Genomic DNA, 17,532 nt, shown 5'->3' on the forward strand with positions numbered 1-17,532 from the left:
GGTCATTACGGATGTGGCAATACCTAATATGTATACTTTTTTTTATTTATTTAAGTTTTACACAATAATATTTTTTTAAACACAAAAAAATAATGTTTTAGTGTCTCCATAGTCTGAGAGCCATATTTTTCTAATTTTTTGGGCAATTGTCTTAGGTAGGGGCTAATTTTTTGCAGGATGAGGTGACGGTTAGATTGGTTCTATTTTGGGGGGCATGCGCCTTTTTGATCGCTTGGTGTTGTACTTTTAGTGATGTAAGGTGACCAAAAACTTTTTTTTTTTTTTTACGGTGTTCATCTGAGGGGTGAGGTCATGTGATATTTTTATAGAGCCGGTCGATACGGATGTGGCAATACCTAATATGTATACTTTTCTTTTTTTACCTATTTTTTACAATTTTTTTTACTTTATTTTGTGAAAAGGATGCTTTTTTTTTACTTGAAACTTTAAATTTTTTATAAACATTTATTTTTTTCAACTTTTTTTTTCTCCCACTCTGGGACTTCAACTTTTGCGGTCTGATCCCCTTTACAATGCATTACAATACTTCTGTATTGTGATGCATTGGCTGTAAGTGTATTACACATTGTAATACACTTCAGCCTGCTTGCCTGTGAGATACAGCTCCTACACCCACCCGATCAGCCCGCCATACATGTACGGCGCTAGTATTTGTGTCCCGCATTTCTGCGCTGTGCATGTACAGCGCTGGTATCCTACAGGTTAAACAGGCTGTTTGTTAACATCATCAACCATGCGGTTACCAATAGCTGTCAGTGTCACTCTGCAACAGCAAAAAGTTATTGAAACGTTAAAAAAAAGCGAGAACCTCAAGATATAAAAAAATTCATTTCTTGGAGACCTCAGAGTGTCATATACCTATTTTCAGGGCAATTAGAGCACATTTGATTTGTGTGAAACAGATTCAGGCACAAATCGTATTTTTTGCAAAATTCAACGAATCGGACACAAGGAATTTCAAGAAAGTCACTCATCTCTAATCTACATTTTTAAATAGTGAAATTGCAGGAAGCATTTCTTATTTCTGGAACTTTATATCCTTTTTTTTTTTATCGTTTTCTTAGAGCTGCCATTTCTCATATAACCCTAAGGGAAAATCCTCATTCTGCAATATATGAATAATGAGCTAGCCATACAGAAAGAAGCTGGTATTTAAGCTTATATTTACAGCATTGGTTTACAAATTAAATTCCTACATCATGCCCCTGGGATTTGTTTCATGAGAACTGTCTAGTATATATATTTTATATTATTTTTCATTCTTTTACATATATACGTATCTGGTTTATGTTATAGATTTCTCTATTTCACATAGCCCACCACATTGGAATTGTTCTACCAAAAATGGCAAAAACTAACAACAAAAATAGTGAACACATAAATATGTAATACAGGAGGAAAAAAAAGGGATTGTTATTTAACCCTTTCAACCCCGGAGTTTTTATTTTTATTTTTTTGTGTTTTCATTTTTTACTCCCTGCCTTTCCGGGGCCATAACTTTTTATTTTTCTGTTCACATAGCCATATTTGTGTTTGTGCTTGTGTTTTGCAGGACTAGCTGCACTTTCTATTGCCACCATTTAATATTACATTTACAATGTAGTGGTTAGCTGGAAAAAAATTCTAATGGGGTGAGATTCTGCAACAGTTTTATGGGTTTTGTTTTTACGGCGTTCCTTATACGGTAAAACTGACCTGTTATTTTCATTCTTCAGTCCAGTACAATTATGGTGATACCACATGTGTATAGTTTTTCTTGCAATTTAATACTGAAAAAAATAAAAGCCTTGAAAAAAATGCCTTGTTGCCATATTCTGACCCCTATAACTTTGATGTAGTTATTTTTACTGAGCTGTGTGAGGGCTCATTTTTTGCGGGATGTTCTGTACTTTTTACTGAGGGGGAGTAAGGACCAGAGCAGAGGTTGGTAAGGTAAATACTAACCGTTTATTTTTGTCCTCTCTGACTCCATTTTTTTAATTTAAAATTATAATACCCGAATACACCTTTAATTGTCATTACTTATACTGACAGTAAACATAGATTGGTAGTGGAGAGGAGAAATTAAATTCGGAACTAATTGGATTCCTTTTGAAAACTCTACCTCCAAACAAAGCCGAAGTTTTGATGATTTTAATCAGCCATTTTAGGAAGGCGGCAGTATAGTTTTTAACAATAAATTCCATTTTACCAGTGCAGCGCCCAGTGTTTCCAATATTTTACACTTACCTCTTCGGTGTTAGGGAAGATATATTTAGTTAGGTTGATTGAACTACTTGAGAGAAAGTTACTTTTATCATTAGGGACGGGATAGGGTGAGTTAGTGTATTGTGTGTCTGTTACAGTCGGGCTGGAGCTGTTTTATAGTTTTTTTCCAGTACTGCAGAGCAGGGGGTATATGCAAATGGTTTGTTATGTAATGTGTACCCAGCATTGCTGTGCATGGATGACACAGTCAGGGTTAACAATCCTGGCTCAGCCCTTGTAGGAGTCTAGGTGGTGGCTGGTTCTACTCCTAGCTTGAGGTTGTTTTAGGGAGAGTTCAAAGAGGAAGGAAGCAGTGACCTATGCTCACTCTGAGGCCCAAAAAAGCTACAGATACTCTGCAAGATCTACAAAAGAAGAAATGAAAGATAAAAGGAGAGAATAGAACTAAGAAACTAAGAATAGACAGAACTAAGAATTTACATGGCTGAGCAATGGAGTCAGTAAGGTAACCAAAAGCTTCTAAGACTTGCTGTGAGGGAGACTGTTAAGACTCCCTTCACACTTAGACACATCCTGGCCAGATGTGCCTTCAAACCCCTGTATCCCACAGTGAGCATTACAACCATTGCAAGAATACTATTGTTTTCCATAGATTATACTGTAGAAGAGATAGTGAGGAAAGAGGGCCACGATTTCCATCCTTGCCAAAATCCATACATCTCTATCTAGGAATTGCACTGTGCACAGTTGGAACTGTGTTTCGCTATAATTGGATGTACTACAACTCCTATTTTGCTTCTGCATTTATTCTCTTACATCTGGCCTGGTTTTCTGACACCTACACCATACGTGGCTATTGCATTCCACCTTGGAACCATCCAAATACCTAATATCATGGGCTACCTAGAACCAAGGTGTGCCGAGGGGGAAGAAAAGGTGCACCCTCCTTTTACTGCTCGACCCTAGTTAGCAACAGTGTGAGGGTGGCCACTGTGATTGACTGTGCCAGACACTGACATTCCCATCCTCTGATACAGCTCCTCAGGGACTAGTTGCATGTTGCATTGCACATAAGCATTTAAAGAGATACTATTCTTTTTTTCCCAAAAAAATCTGTTGTAAATTTTCAACAGCTAATAATTGTACATATAAGCATGTTTTCCAGCCTTACTTGCAGCATATATTTTGCCACAGAGGTTGCACAATTACCCTTTTTTCCCCAAAAACCTGTTGCAAATTTTGCAAAGTTAATAAGTGTACATAATAGGCATATTTCCCAGCATTGCCAACAGCTTATATTTTGCCACAGAAGTTGTGCAATTGCAATTTTTCCCAAAACTTTTTGATAATTTTCTACAGTTAATAAGTGTTCAAATAAGAGTATTTTTGTGCGGCAACAACAGTGTATATTTTGGTCACAGGAGTTATCCAATTGAATCTTTAAAAAAAAAAATAATAATGTTATAACGTTTACTCATTTGATAATCAGTGCATCAAACCTGTAAAATAGGATTCATAAAATAAAATGCCTGGTAAACAAGGGAGTGGCAACAGCTAGGGTAATGGAAAATGAAAAACTTGCACCGTATCATCTGCAAGTAAGAATGTGGGTGGCTGTAGTAGTGCAGACAGCAGCAGCACAATCAGCACCAGCTGTCTGGTCAGTACTAGTAGCAGGCTACAGATTTTTATTGAGGACAAAGAGGATGACATTGTGAACTAGATGACTCACTCATCATTTCAGTCACAGCGGGATGAGGTCGATGTTACCTCCAAGTCTGACACCATGCATTTAAAGCCATGGTTCACCACATTCCTCCTGTACCTCCTCCTTAAAGGGGTTCTGCACTTTCATTTAACTGATGTTCTATCCTCTGGATAGATCATCAGCTTCTGATCAGCGGGGGTCTGACACCCGGGACCTCCTCCGATCAGCTGTTTGAGAAGGCAGCGGCGCTCCAGCAGTGCTGTGGCCTTCTCACTGTTTACCGCCGGCCCACTGACGTCACGACTAGTATCAACTAGCGTGGGCGCAGCTAAGCTCCATTCAAGTGAACAGAGCTTAGCCCCGCCCACGCTAGTTGATACTAGTCGTGACGTCAGTGGACGAGCGGCCTGGCGGTAAACAGTGAGAAGGCCGCGGCGCTGCTGGAGCGCCGCTGCCTTCTCAAACAGCTGATCGGCAGGGGTCCCGGGTGTCAGACCCCAGCCGATCAGAAGCTGATGATCTATCCAGAGGATAGATACTGAAGATAGTCTTCCTGTTGATGAGTTGTTTAGGAACCGTCAGTGTTTGGAATGCCATGAGAAGGAAGTTCAAAGTGGGGACCTGACGGTGGAAGCTGTATTGGTGCTGATATTAGTGGCACTTTTAGCCATGGTGGTGGTGGTTGGGGCACTGATGGCCATGGTGACAGTGACACTCGGGGCAAATAGAAAGGAGGGAATCATGAGGGGAGGGCAAAAAGTATACAGTTGTGTTTGAAATAATAGCAGTGTGTTTAAAAAAGTGAATAAACTTCAAAATCCTTCTAATAGCTTTTATTTCCATACACACAAATGCATTGGGAAGACTACACATTCTATTCCAAATCAAAAATGAAGACAAATATATCAAATTTGTGTGTTCCTCTAAAATAAATTGAAGAAAAGTGAATATTAAACTGTTCAAAAAAATAGCAGTGTTTGTATTCTTCTTTACAAACTCAAACATTCACTATATAAACTCAAAAATGTTTGAAGATTTTGCTTTCCTTTGAATCACTTAACTAATATTTAGTAGTGATGAGCAGCAGGGGTCATATTCGAGTTCGCAATATTTTGCGAATATTTTGTAGAATATTCATTGAATATTCGCAGATTCAAATATTCGGTATATTCTACATGTTTTTACTTGAAAAATCAGCAAGGTAATGATCGCGTAACATGAGAATATTACGCGATCAATACAGGCGTGGATCAAAAACAAATATATAGCACTATAGAATATAGTATATAGTGCTATATATATTTTTTTTTAAATATTCGGCATTTTTTTCCATCTGAAGTTATGATTCCTCCCTGCTTAAGTTGCTTGTCAAGCCCTAGGAGCGCCCCTAGGAGTCCTAGGAGACCTCAGAGTGTCATGCAGCAAATTGCAGGTAAATAGGAGCAGTTTCAACTGAGGTTGAATATATTTGTACCTTGGACTTGAAACAAATTTCAATAAATTCTATCTATAATTGAGAGAGAGGTAAAGTGCAAATGCAATAGGTAAAAACATGTCATGAGAGGTATATTACTATAGCAATTTGGATGGTAATATGAGTCTGTCTGTTGCCATAGCACAATATTAGACTTATTGTTTTAGATCTCATTCTGTACTAGTGGAGTGTGGACTACAAGTCATTACTACTATGTGCCTGCACTTTCATTCTTTCTAAATAGTATATGCCTCTTTGGGGTATTTAGAGAATGAGAGCTATTTAATATATCTGACTTGCATTTTCTATTTTCCCATATATAATTATACACTATTATAGATGGCCTTGCGGTTCGCCCGGCAGTCGCTTCGCAGCGAACTTTCGCGATTCGCCGAACATGTGGCAATATTTGCACGCGCCATAATTTTTTGCATAGCGCCGAACTTTGACCCATGACACATCCATCAGGTGGGACAGGACAGCCAATTGAGACATTTCAGCACATGGACACACCCCCAACCCTATAACAGAACCCGATCTGGCAGCCATTTTATATTATGTGTTTTGCCAATGTAGGGAGAGGGTGCATTTTGGAGCAGGGACAGTTAGGGACACCAAACGCTAGCTAATAGGGCCACAAAAGTCCTTTTAAGGACTGGTATAGGTGTGATATCGATAGGTGTGATATAGAGGGGTGTGATATACTTATAATATACTTTCTAACAAAGAAATTATATTATAGTGTATTTGTATTGTGCAACAGTTGTGTGCGGGTGTGATATACCTGTTGCCCCCCAAAAAACTGCTTGAGGGCTGCGATATACCTTCATCCACAAAATCCTGATTGATGGGTGCTATATACCTGTTTTCCGCCTAATATTGATTGAGGGGTGCTATATACCAGTTTCCGCCAAATACTGATTGAGGGATGCTATATACCTTCTTCCACCAAATACTGATTGAGGACTGCGATACACCTGCTTCCACAAAAAACTGATTGAGCAGTGCCATATACCTGTTTCTACCAAATACTGATTGAGGGGTGCTATATGCCTGTTTCCGCCAAATACTGATTGAGGCGTGCCATATACCTTCTTCCACAAAATCCTGATTGAGGGGTGCTATATACCTGTTTCCGCCAAATACTGCTTGAGGGGTGTCATATACCTGTTTCCGCCAAATACTGATTGAGGGTGCCATATACCTTCTTCCACAAAATACTGATTGAAGGGTGCTACTGCTATAAACCTTCTTCCACAAAATACTGATTTAGGGCTGCAATACACCTGCTTCCACAAACTACTGATTGAGGGGTGCTATATACCTGTTTCTGCAAAATACTGATTGAGGGGTGCTATATACCTGTTTCTGCCAAATACTGATTGAGCGGTGCCATATACCTTCTTCGACAAAATACTGATTGAGGGGTGCTACTGCTATATACCTTCTTCCACCAAAATACTGATTGAGGGCTGCGATACACCTGCTTCCACAAAATCCTGATTGAGGGGTGCCATATGCCTGTTTCTGCCAAATACTGATTGAGGTGTGCTCTATACATGTTTCCGCCAAATACTAATTGAGGGGTGCCATATACCTTCTTTCACAAAATACTGATTGAAGGGGTGCTATTCCTATATACCTCTTCCACCAAATACTGATTGAGGGCTGCGATATACCTTCTTCCACAAATACTGCTCTTCTCTACAGACTTAGGCAGAGGGTCATTTAGAAAATGACAGGCAGAGGAAGAGGTATACCGTTCCGCAGGGATGGTAGAGATCAGACAGGTGCACCAGGCTAGAGCCTAAGTGGGAAATTGGAGAAGGCACGTGCGATAACTTCAAAGGGCGCTCCTCCAGAGTTGATTGAGTGGCTCACTCAGCCTTCCGATTCTGCACCCTCCTCATCCTCTGTATCTGCACCCTCTTCATTCTCTGCTGTGTGCACCATATCCCCTCCACTCGAGTCAGAGGAATTATTTTCTGATCCATTCCCAGACCTTACCGATGTGCAGCCATTCTTGGCATCGGATGAGGAAGAGGAGGTGACAACGGCCGCCACCCAGTGGTCTAACGACAGTACCCAGATCAGCCCAAGGAGGGTGGTCCCCGCTGTTGCTGCCTACTCCGAGATCTCTAATATCAGTGGTGGTGAAGGTGACGATGATGATGTGTCGATGGACGTCATGTGGGTGCTCACAGGAGAGGAAGAGGAGGGGAGTTCAGAGGGAGAGACGGAGCAGCAGATAGGGAGGAGAAGGAGGAGAAGCAGGCAGACCTCGCAGTGCACAGGAGGCAAAAGAATGCAAATGTATCTGGAGCGAGCCATCCACCATGCACGGTCACATCTTGTGCTCCCAGGATGCCAGCACATGGCTCCGCAGTGTGGGCTTTTTTTAACGTGTTAGCTGCTGATAATAGTGTTGCCATTTGCAGCCTGTGCTGTCAACGTATAAGTCGCGGTAAGCCCAATACCCAATACTCACCTAGGGACGACCACGTTAAGAAGGCACCTGGCCTCCTATCACCGAGCCCAGTGGGAGCAATGCCGCCAGAACCCACAAAGCCACACTCCCGGCGCTCCACGTCCTAGCTCTTCTCTTTCTCCTTCTCCTCTCTCCTCCCATTTGTCCTCCATTCCACATTCCAACGTGCCGTCGTCGCGTTCATCTGGCACAAGGCAGGCTTCCGTGGCCCAAATGTTGGAGCGTAAAAAAAATGATGATGCCAGATAATCCTATTGCCCAACGGCTGACCGCTGGCTTGTCAGAACTGCCATATAAATATGTGGACTCGGAGGCCCTTAGAAAATTTGTGGCCATTGGCACGCCGCAATGGAAGGTTCCCGGAAGGAAATATTTCTCTCAGAAGGGCATCCCTGAACTATATGGCCACGTTCAGTGGCAAGTTAATATATCTCTGGCACACAGGGTCGATGCCAAGAGACATCTGACCACAGACACGTGGTCTAGCAAACACGTGCAGGGAAGGTACATAACAATTACTGCCCACTGGGTGAACCTTCTGACAGCCGTCAAGCATGTAACTCATGGCACCTGTGTGGATTTGGTGTAACTGCCACGGATTGCATGCAGGCCTGCCTCTTCTTCTCCTCCTTCTACTCCATCCTCCGTCTCCTCCTCGGGTGACTCCTTTTCCACTGCTACCGCCTCTTCCGCTGCATCCCCCAAGCTCCCCAGAATGTATTTGACGGGCCAGGTGAGACATTGTCATGCTGTGCTGCGGCTGTTGTGCCTGGAAGCCAAGAGCCACACCGGTCCTGCACTCCTTTCAGCTCTGCGCTCACAGGCCGATCAGTGGCTAACCCTGCTCAATTTGACAGTTGGTAAAGTGGTGTGCGACAACAGTGCCAATCTGCTGAGCGCGCTGAAACAGGGCAAAATGACACACGTGCAGTGCATGGCACACGTCCTTAACTTAGTTGTGCAGCGATTCGTTGCCAAATACCCTGGGGTCCAGGACGTCTTGCGGCAGACCAGGAAAATCTCTGGCCATTTTAGAAGATCTTACGCGGCCATGGCTCGCCTTGCTGACGTTCAGCGGCGACACCACTTGCCCGTCAGACGTCTGATTTGTGACTGCTCTGGAACTCCACCTTGTTTATGCTTGACGTGCCATTAGCGACTACCTGTACGAACTCTGCGGCAGGACAGGTTCTGGAGAGCTTGGTTTTTCGTTTCACCGTGCCAGTGGCTGCTGATGCGTGACGCTTGCAGACTTCTGCAGCCATTTGATGAGATCACCAAACTGGTCAGTCGCAGCCAGGGCGCCATCAGTGACATTGTACCTTACGCCTTCTTTCTGGATAGTGCATTGCGTTGTGTCATTGATCAAGCCATCGAGGAGCAAGAGCTGGAAGATGAGGAAGTCGCAATGCTGAATTAATTTCCAGGGAGGCTACTCAATCTGAGACAAGTCAGCAGGAGTCTGAAGAGGAGTCAGAGGAGGATGGTGGCTGGGGGGAGGAGGAGGAGGAGCAATAAGAGCAGGCTTTAAACTTTTCGGGGATTCCTTGTGTTGTCCGTGGCTGGGGGGAGGAGACCGAGGACGACATTCTCCTGGGCAATGAGCAGGAGCTAGGGCGCTCCACCGCTTCGAATTTAGTGCAAATGGAGGCCTTCATGCTCCAGTGTTTGAAGAGGGACCCCCGTATAAAAAGCATAAAGGTCAAGGACCAGTACTGGGTGGCAACGTACTTAGACCCTCGATACAAACACAAAATGGCGGACATGTTACCAGCATCAAACAGGGCTGTCAGAATGCAGAATTTCCAGGCCTTGCTGCGAGAGATGCTGCATTCTGTTGTTGCGGGCACTGGCAGAGGAATTTCCACCCACAGCGAAACAGGTGCGGGTGCCAATCCTACCGCACCTGTATTGTTGTTGCGGGCACTGGCAGAGGAATTTCCACCCACAGCGAAACAGGTGCGGGTGCCAATCCTACCGCACCTGTAAAAAGAGGGCGGTTTGAAGATTTGTTGGTCACTTTGGATATGAGATCATTCTTGCAGCTAACCCATCGACAGCCGCCCTCCGGATCCAGCCTCAGGGAACGCCTAGACCGACAGGTGTCCGACTACATCGGGTTAACGGACGATGTGGACGCTCTGAGAAGCGAGGAACCCCTTGACTACTGGGTGTGCATGTTTGCCCTGTGGCCAGAGCTGGCCCAATTTACCATGGAACTCTTGGCTTGACCCTCGTCGAGTGTCCGTCTGAAAGGACGTTCAGCGCAGTGACTGATACGCGCACTCACCTAGCTCAGGATAGTGTGGACTACCTCACATTTTCTAAAATGAATGAGGCATGGATCTCAGAGGAATTCAACACCTGTGATGACCACGTGTATTTGAATTTCCTCATGCCAGCCCACACATATCCGCCACCACCCAGAACAAAGAATGGTCCTTGCCTTATGTATATACAGCGGCATAAAAGGCCTTTTATGACAGGGGAATGCCTAATTTTTAGGGCCTGTACAGGCCAACAGTTACATTTTTATCCTGTGACCGCCTAATGCACCTCCAGCCACAGAATCCAAAGTTCTTTGCTGTCAGGTGAATGCCTATTGCCTAATTTTTGGGGTCTATACTGGCCGACAGTTACATTTTTATCCTGTGACTGCCTAATGTACCTCCAGCCACCGATTCCAACGTTTTTTGCTGTCAGATGAATGCTTATTGGCTAATTTTTTGGGCCTGTACTGGCCGACAGTTACATTTTTATCCTGTGACTGCCTAATGTTCCTCCAGCCACAGAATCCAAAGTTCTTTCCTGTTAGGTGAATGCCTATTGGCTAATTTTTGGGCCCTGTACTGGCCGACAGTTAAAAATGTTTTTAATTTCTAGCCACATAATCACACCCCTGTCTCACTCCTCTGCCTCTCATTATGGTGGCGTATAAAGCGCCTCCCCTGTCCACCATGCTGCTCTGCTGTGTACTGGTGCTTATTCTGACACTAGGGCTGGGTTCACATCCTATTTTTGCCACCCATTTAATGCATACTAAAAATGTATGCGTTAACAGATGCCTCATACTGATGCCGAACAGTGGCATCCGTTCACCATAAAGTTCCAGGGTAGAAAAAATAATTATGCTAACATATGCATTTTTTTAATGGACTCTGCAGGATACAAAAACGTGGAGTGCTGCACATTTGTATACATCAAACTGATAGGAAATAAAATTTTCTAGGCTCCAGCAGGGCAAATTTTTGAGAGTTTCTCTTTAACCCCTTAAGGACTGAGCCCTATTTCACCTTAAGGACTTGGCCATTTTTTGCAAATCTGACCAGTATCACTTTAAGTGCTCATAACTTTAAAACGCTTTGACTTACCCAGGCCGTTCTGAGATTGTTTTTTCGTCACATATTGTACTTCATGACACTGCTAAAACAAATACCAGTTTTACCCAAAAATTTGAAAAATTAGCAAATTTATAAGTTTCAGTTTCTCTACTTCTGTAATACATAGTAATACCCCAAAAAATTGTGATGAGTTTACATTCCCCATATGTCTACTTCATGTTTGTAGCATTTTGGGAATGATATTTTATTTTTTGGGGATGTTACAAGGCTTAGAAGTTTAGAAGCAAATTTTGAAATTTTTCAGAAATCTTCAAAATCCCACTTTTTATGGACCAGTTCAGGTTTGAAGTCATATTGTGAGGCTTAGATAATAGAAATCTCCCAAAAGGTATTCAAAACTGTTTTTTCAAACTTTGTTAACCCTTTAGGTGTTCCACAAGAGTTAATGGCAGATTGAGAAACAATTTTGAAATTTCTATTTTTTGGAAAATTTTCCAATATAATACATTTTTTCCAGGAGTAAAACAAGGGTTAACTGCCAAACAAAACTCAAAATGGGTTGCCCTGATTCTGTAGTTTGCAGAAACACCCCATATCTGGTCGTAAACTACTGTTTGGCCGAACGGGAGCACATAGAAGGAGGGGAACACCATATGGGTTTTGGAAGGCAGATTTTGCAGGACTGGTTTTGTTTATACCATGTCCCATTTGAAGCCCCCTGTTGCACCCCTAGAATAGAAATTTCAAAAAAAGTGACTCCATCTAAGAAAGTACACCCCTCAAGGTATTCAAAACTGGGTTTACAAACTTTGTTAACCCTTTAGGTGTTCCACAAGAGTTAATGGAAGATGGAGAAACAATTTAGAAATTTCGACTTTTTGGAAAATTTTCCATTTTAACCCTTACTTTATTACTGGAAAAAATGGGTTAACAGCCAAACAAAACTCAAAATGGGTTGCCCTGATTCTGTAGTTTGCAGAAACACCCCATATGTGGTCGTAAACTACTATTTGGCTAAACGGCAGGACATAGAAGAAGGGGAACGTCATATGGTTTTTGGAAGGCAGATTTTGCTGGACTGGTTTATTTACACCATGTACCCTTTCAAGCCCCCTGATGCACCCCTAGAGTAGAAACTCCATAAAAGTGACCCCATCTAGGAAACTACGGGATAAGGTGGTTGTTGTTTTGGGACTATTTTAGGGGTAAATATGATTTTTGGTTGCTCTATATTACTCTTTTTTGAGGCAATGTAACAAAAAAATTAAATTCTAAAATTGTTTCTACATTCGCTATTTAGTTTTGTGGAACACCTAAAGGGTTAACATAGTTTGTAAAGTAACTTTTGAATACCTTGAGGGGTGTAGTTTCTTAGATGGGGTCACTTTTTTGGAGTTTCTAGTCTAGGCTACATCAGGGGGGGCTTCTAATGGGACATGGTGTAAAAAAAAAATATAAATAAATATTTAGTTTTGTTTGGCTGTTAACCCTTGCTTTATTACCGGCAAAAAGGATTCAAATGGAAATTTTGCCCAAAAATTTGTGTTTTGGCACCGTTTTTATTTTATATTTTTTACACCGTTCATCCGAGGCGTTTGGTCAAAAGTTATTTTTATAGCGACGACTTTTACGCACGCGACGATGCCCAATATGTATGGCTCTTAGACTTTGGAGACACTAAGCAGGCATCCTAAAACTGCGGCCCTCCAGATGTTGTAAAACTACAATTCCCACCATGCCCTGCTGATGGCTGTAGGTTGTCTGGGCATGCTGGGAGTTATAGTTTTACAACATCTGGAGGGCCGCAGTTTGAGGATGCCTGCACTAAAACTAATATTTTTTGGCGAAAAAAAAAATTGTTTCCGTGTCTCCAAAGTCTGAGAGCCATAGTTTTTTATGTTCTCTAGTGGACTGTTGGGAATTATAAAAATTTAGTACTCCATGGAAGTGTGATACTCCCTGAAGCAATCGATAACGCAGAGGCCCGGATGATCGGGGCACGTGTCGCACTGAGTGGTGGTGTCCTTCCGTATCCCCCTCCTGCGACACACTCTGCACTTTTTTTGGGTTCGTCCCTTCTTTCCAGTATGGGGGACCACACCTGGAAAGTGTTGGCCAGGGACGATCCAGGTGCCTCTAGTTCCCGAGGTACTACGGCCTGCTCTTTCCCGGTCCGAAAAGATCAGTGCCTTGAGGACTGCCTCATAGAACTGGAGGAATGTCCCTGTGCTGCCAGCGCTTCGGAAAGTACATGGCAACCTGCACCAAGTAGACCGCAACTTTTTTGTACCATGCCCAGGTTTTGCGCATGACGTTATATGGCTTGAGGACTTGATCAGAGAGATCAACTCCTCCCATATACCGATTGTAGTCGACGATACAATCGGGCTTGAGGACCGTTGCCGTGGTACCTCGCACAGAGACGGGGGTGGTGCTGTTACCGTGGATTGTGGACAGCATAAGGACATCCCTCTTGTCCTTATACCTGACCAGCAACAGGTTTCCACTGGTAAGTGCACGGGTCTCACCCCTGGGGATAGGTACCTGGAGGGGGTAGGCAGGGAGGCCGCGTTGATTTTTCCGCACGGTCCCACAAGCGAACGTGGATCTGGCGGCAAGAGACCTGAACAAGGGAATGCTAGTATAAAAGTTATCCACGTACAAGTGGTAGCCGTTATCCAGCAGTGGGTACATAAGGTCCCACACGAGTTTCCCGCTAACACCCAGGGTGGAGGGACATTCTGGGGGTTGAATACGGGAATGTCGCCCCTCGTACACACGAAATTTGTAAGTGTACCCTGAGGTACTCTCACAAATTTTGGATAGCTTCACGCCATACCTCGTCCGCTTTCTGGGAATATATTGGCAGAAACGGAGTCTCCCCTTGAACGCAACGAGAGACTCATCAACCGCGACCTCCCTTCCAGGTACGTAGGCCTCCATGAATTTGGCCCCAAATTTGGCCGCAAGTGGCAGGGGGGGGGTCTGGGGTCTGATGGATCAAAGAAAGTTTTGCATAAAAGTGCTTTTTTTAACTAACTTTTCCCGGAATCCCGTTCCGATTAACCCCCGCGGCGCCGGAATCACGATTTAAAGTTAGGACGTACCGGTACGTCCTGAGTCCTTAAGGACTCGGGACATAGGGCGTACCAGTACGCCCTGCGTCCTTAAGGGGTTAAGACGCATAAAAATGGCCCCTAATTAAAATACATATTTTTGGGTGGAATTTTTGCCAATGGTCCCCCTCTGGTATGTCACTGTCCATGTTGTGGCACTCATAGTTTGTATTTGGTGGCAGAAAATATGAACTGAAGGTTTTTCAGGTTTGCCTGCCATTAAAGTGAATGGGGCCAGCCGCGAAGGCGCAGTTCGTGAACATTTGATCGCATACGCGAGTTCGCGAAACATCCTGGCTGATGTTCATCCATCACTATACACTGTACATTAAACTTTTCATTAGGGTCCATTCAGATGTCCACAAGTGTTTTGCGGGCCGCAAATTGCGGATCCGCAAAACACGGATACCTTCCGCATTTTGCGAACAGCACATGGACGGCCCTGTGATAGAAATGCATATTCTTGTCCACAATTGCTGGTAAGAATAGGACATGCTCTATCTATTTTGCAGAGCCGTGGAACAGAACTACGGATGCGGACAGAACACTTTGTGCTGTCCACATCTTTTGAGGCCCCATTGAAATGAATGGGTCCGCACCCTGAACTATGGACGCCTGAACGTTTCCAGCCAAGTAATGTGTCATATATTTTTTCCATTGTTTTGTAACAAGTATTCATCATGAATTAGTCCACATTTACTATAGTATGTAATTTATCTATTGTAAAGAATTATTTTTTAAAATGTTCTGGTACTGCTAGGATTGCATTACATTTCATGTAGATTGACTGAATCTTTCCTTACCATATCTTTCTTCATATCCTAAAAAACAAGCCATCTAAAGTCTACAGTATGCAACTTAAAAAGTCACTGTGCAATCATAAATATAAATTGCATTAGATAACAATCAGGACTATGAAGTTCTATGCTTACATACAATAGCTGTTAGCCAAACATTCCTTCAGATATCAGCTATTCCAACCGACCTTCCCATACCCATCAAGGTTGCAAACTGTCCAGAAATATAGGCGACTTTTTTCCTTTGTTATGTGTACACAATTTTTTGAGTATTTAATTAGATTGTTTTGGTGGTAATTATCATCATTTTACAGTTCACAGTAAATACTGGTACGAGTTCTTATCAGTATATTGAGCTACAGACATATATTACGTAGATTCTTTATCATTCACTATGGTTTCCAAATTTGTCAGTGATTTTGGGATAAGTCCAGAAAAAAGTAAACTTCTGGTTGCCAATCCTGGTATTCATTTAGGTGTTATAAGCGGCTACTAAACTCCTCTAACAGGAACCAAGACCAGGCATGCCGAAATCCAAGATGATCCTTCTTTTCCCTGACATTTGGTATCAGGGAAGAGTCTGGACAACTCAAAATACGTTAGTGGGCAAGTCCCATTGACATTGGCAGGTTTGGCCAACTTCTATCTAATGTTTATGGGGACATTTCATTCTCATTAAAACTGAATATCATTACACAAAAAGCAGTAGGTTACATTACCCTCAATACTTGAAATACAATGGGGGACATTTTACATTTTTTTTAGTTTTTTTTGTCAAATCTTTATTTTAATTTTTGACAAATATTTCCATCAATTGGTATGACATTAGCAGGTATACATGACATTTTCCAGTCTTGATCTCCTGTGCACTGGAGTAGGATGACCATCATTTATTAAAAGGCAGCTGCCACTTAATAAATTAAGGACATCCAGAGGCATACTGTGGGTTGCCAGTGCATGGGGAAAGCAAAGTATTGCACCCCCCTAACCTATGCAACTTCCTCCATTCACCACTTAGAGCTTATTGAGCTCTTTGCACTGAGCAAAGGAGAAGGCAGAAGAGACCCAACCTGCTAGATCCCCCCTGGCCGCAGTATTATCCCCTGAAAACCCCTCCCTTTACTGTCAGCAGTATTGTCCCCATATATCTCACCTCTCTTGGAGACTTGCATGTGCAACATGCCAGACCCGCAGGGTATAGCGACAGTGAGGTCACGGTATGGGCAATCGAGGGTTACTCACTTTTTAGAGGACCCTGGGCAGGCATGTAGCAGTGAATGAGAGGCAGACACTAGTTCCTCTGGGGCACACTCTGGGTGTAGAGACCTGCCCTGATGTTGGGTGAGGTGCCCTGGTTGTTGCAGGTGTTTAGAGTGCCTGAGGCAAGGTCCCTTTAAGGATCGTGACATCCAAAAAGGACCTTTGGTGACATCACTGCGCTCATCACATGGTTCATCACCATGGTGATGGACCAAGTGATGGACCATGTGACGGACCATGTGATGAGCTCAGTGACGTCATCAAAGGTCCTTTTCTTCCAAGTCCTCAAAGAAGAAGAAAGAAGACAAGCCGGATGAGGTGAGTTAAAAAAAATATTTTTACACAATTTTTTTATTTAACCCCTCCATCCCTAATTTACTTAGCATTCTGTATTAAGGATGCTATTATTTTCCCTTATAACCATGTTATAAGGGAAAATAATCAAATTTACACACTGTGAAGAAGTCCGGGTTCGGGTCTGGGTACCAAACATGCCGATTTTTTTTTTTCATGAGCGTGCAAAACGCATTAAAACGATTTGCACTCGCACTGAAAAATCGTGCATTTTTTTGCGACGCACCCGCATCCTATCCGACCCTCACACGTGAGTAATTAGGGGTGTGGTTATCTAATTAGGAGACATTAACCCCTTCACAACCAACGCCGCACATGTACATGCTGGAGCGATGTGTAAACATGCCGCCCGCTCACACGTGCGCCATGGCCGGCAGATCTCTGCTGTTTCAAACAGCAGAAACCTGCAGTTAATTACTGTGACACGCAAAAATGCAGATCGCGGTAATTAAATGCTTTAATTGCCGTGACCAAGTGAGGTCACGGCATCTAAATGCGCAAAAACCTGGACGCTCTCATTTCCGGGCTTGCTACCGATGCCCCATGTGACCAAAGTGGGCATCGGTATTTGTGCTGAATGCTTTCAGCCTCGCTGACGAGGCTGAAACTATTCATGCTGCAATTCTTATTTTGGCCACCAGATGGCAGGCCAGGATAAGAAAAGAGTAAATTAGGGTTTAAATATCAATTCAAAAATCCCTGATAGAACAAAATAAAAAAATTAAAACATTATTTATAGGCTCATATAAGAGCTTCAAAATGATC

This window comes from Bufo gargarizans, chromosome 2 (genome assembly GCF_014858855.1).
Source record: "Bufo gargarizans isolate SCDJY-AF-19 chromosome 2, ASM1485885v1, whole genome shotgun sequence".
NCBI lineage: Eukaryota > Metazoa > Chordata > Amphibia > Anura > Bufonidae > Bufo > Bufo gargarizans.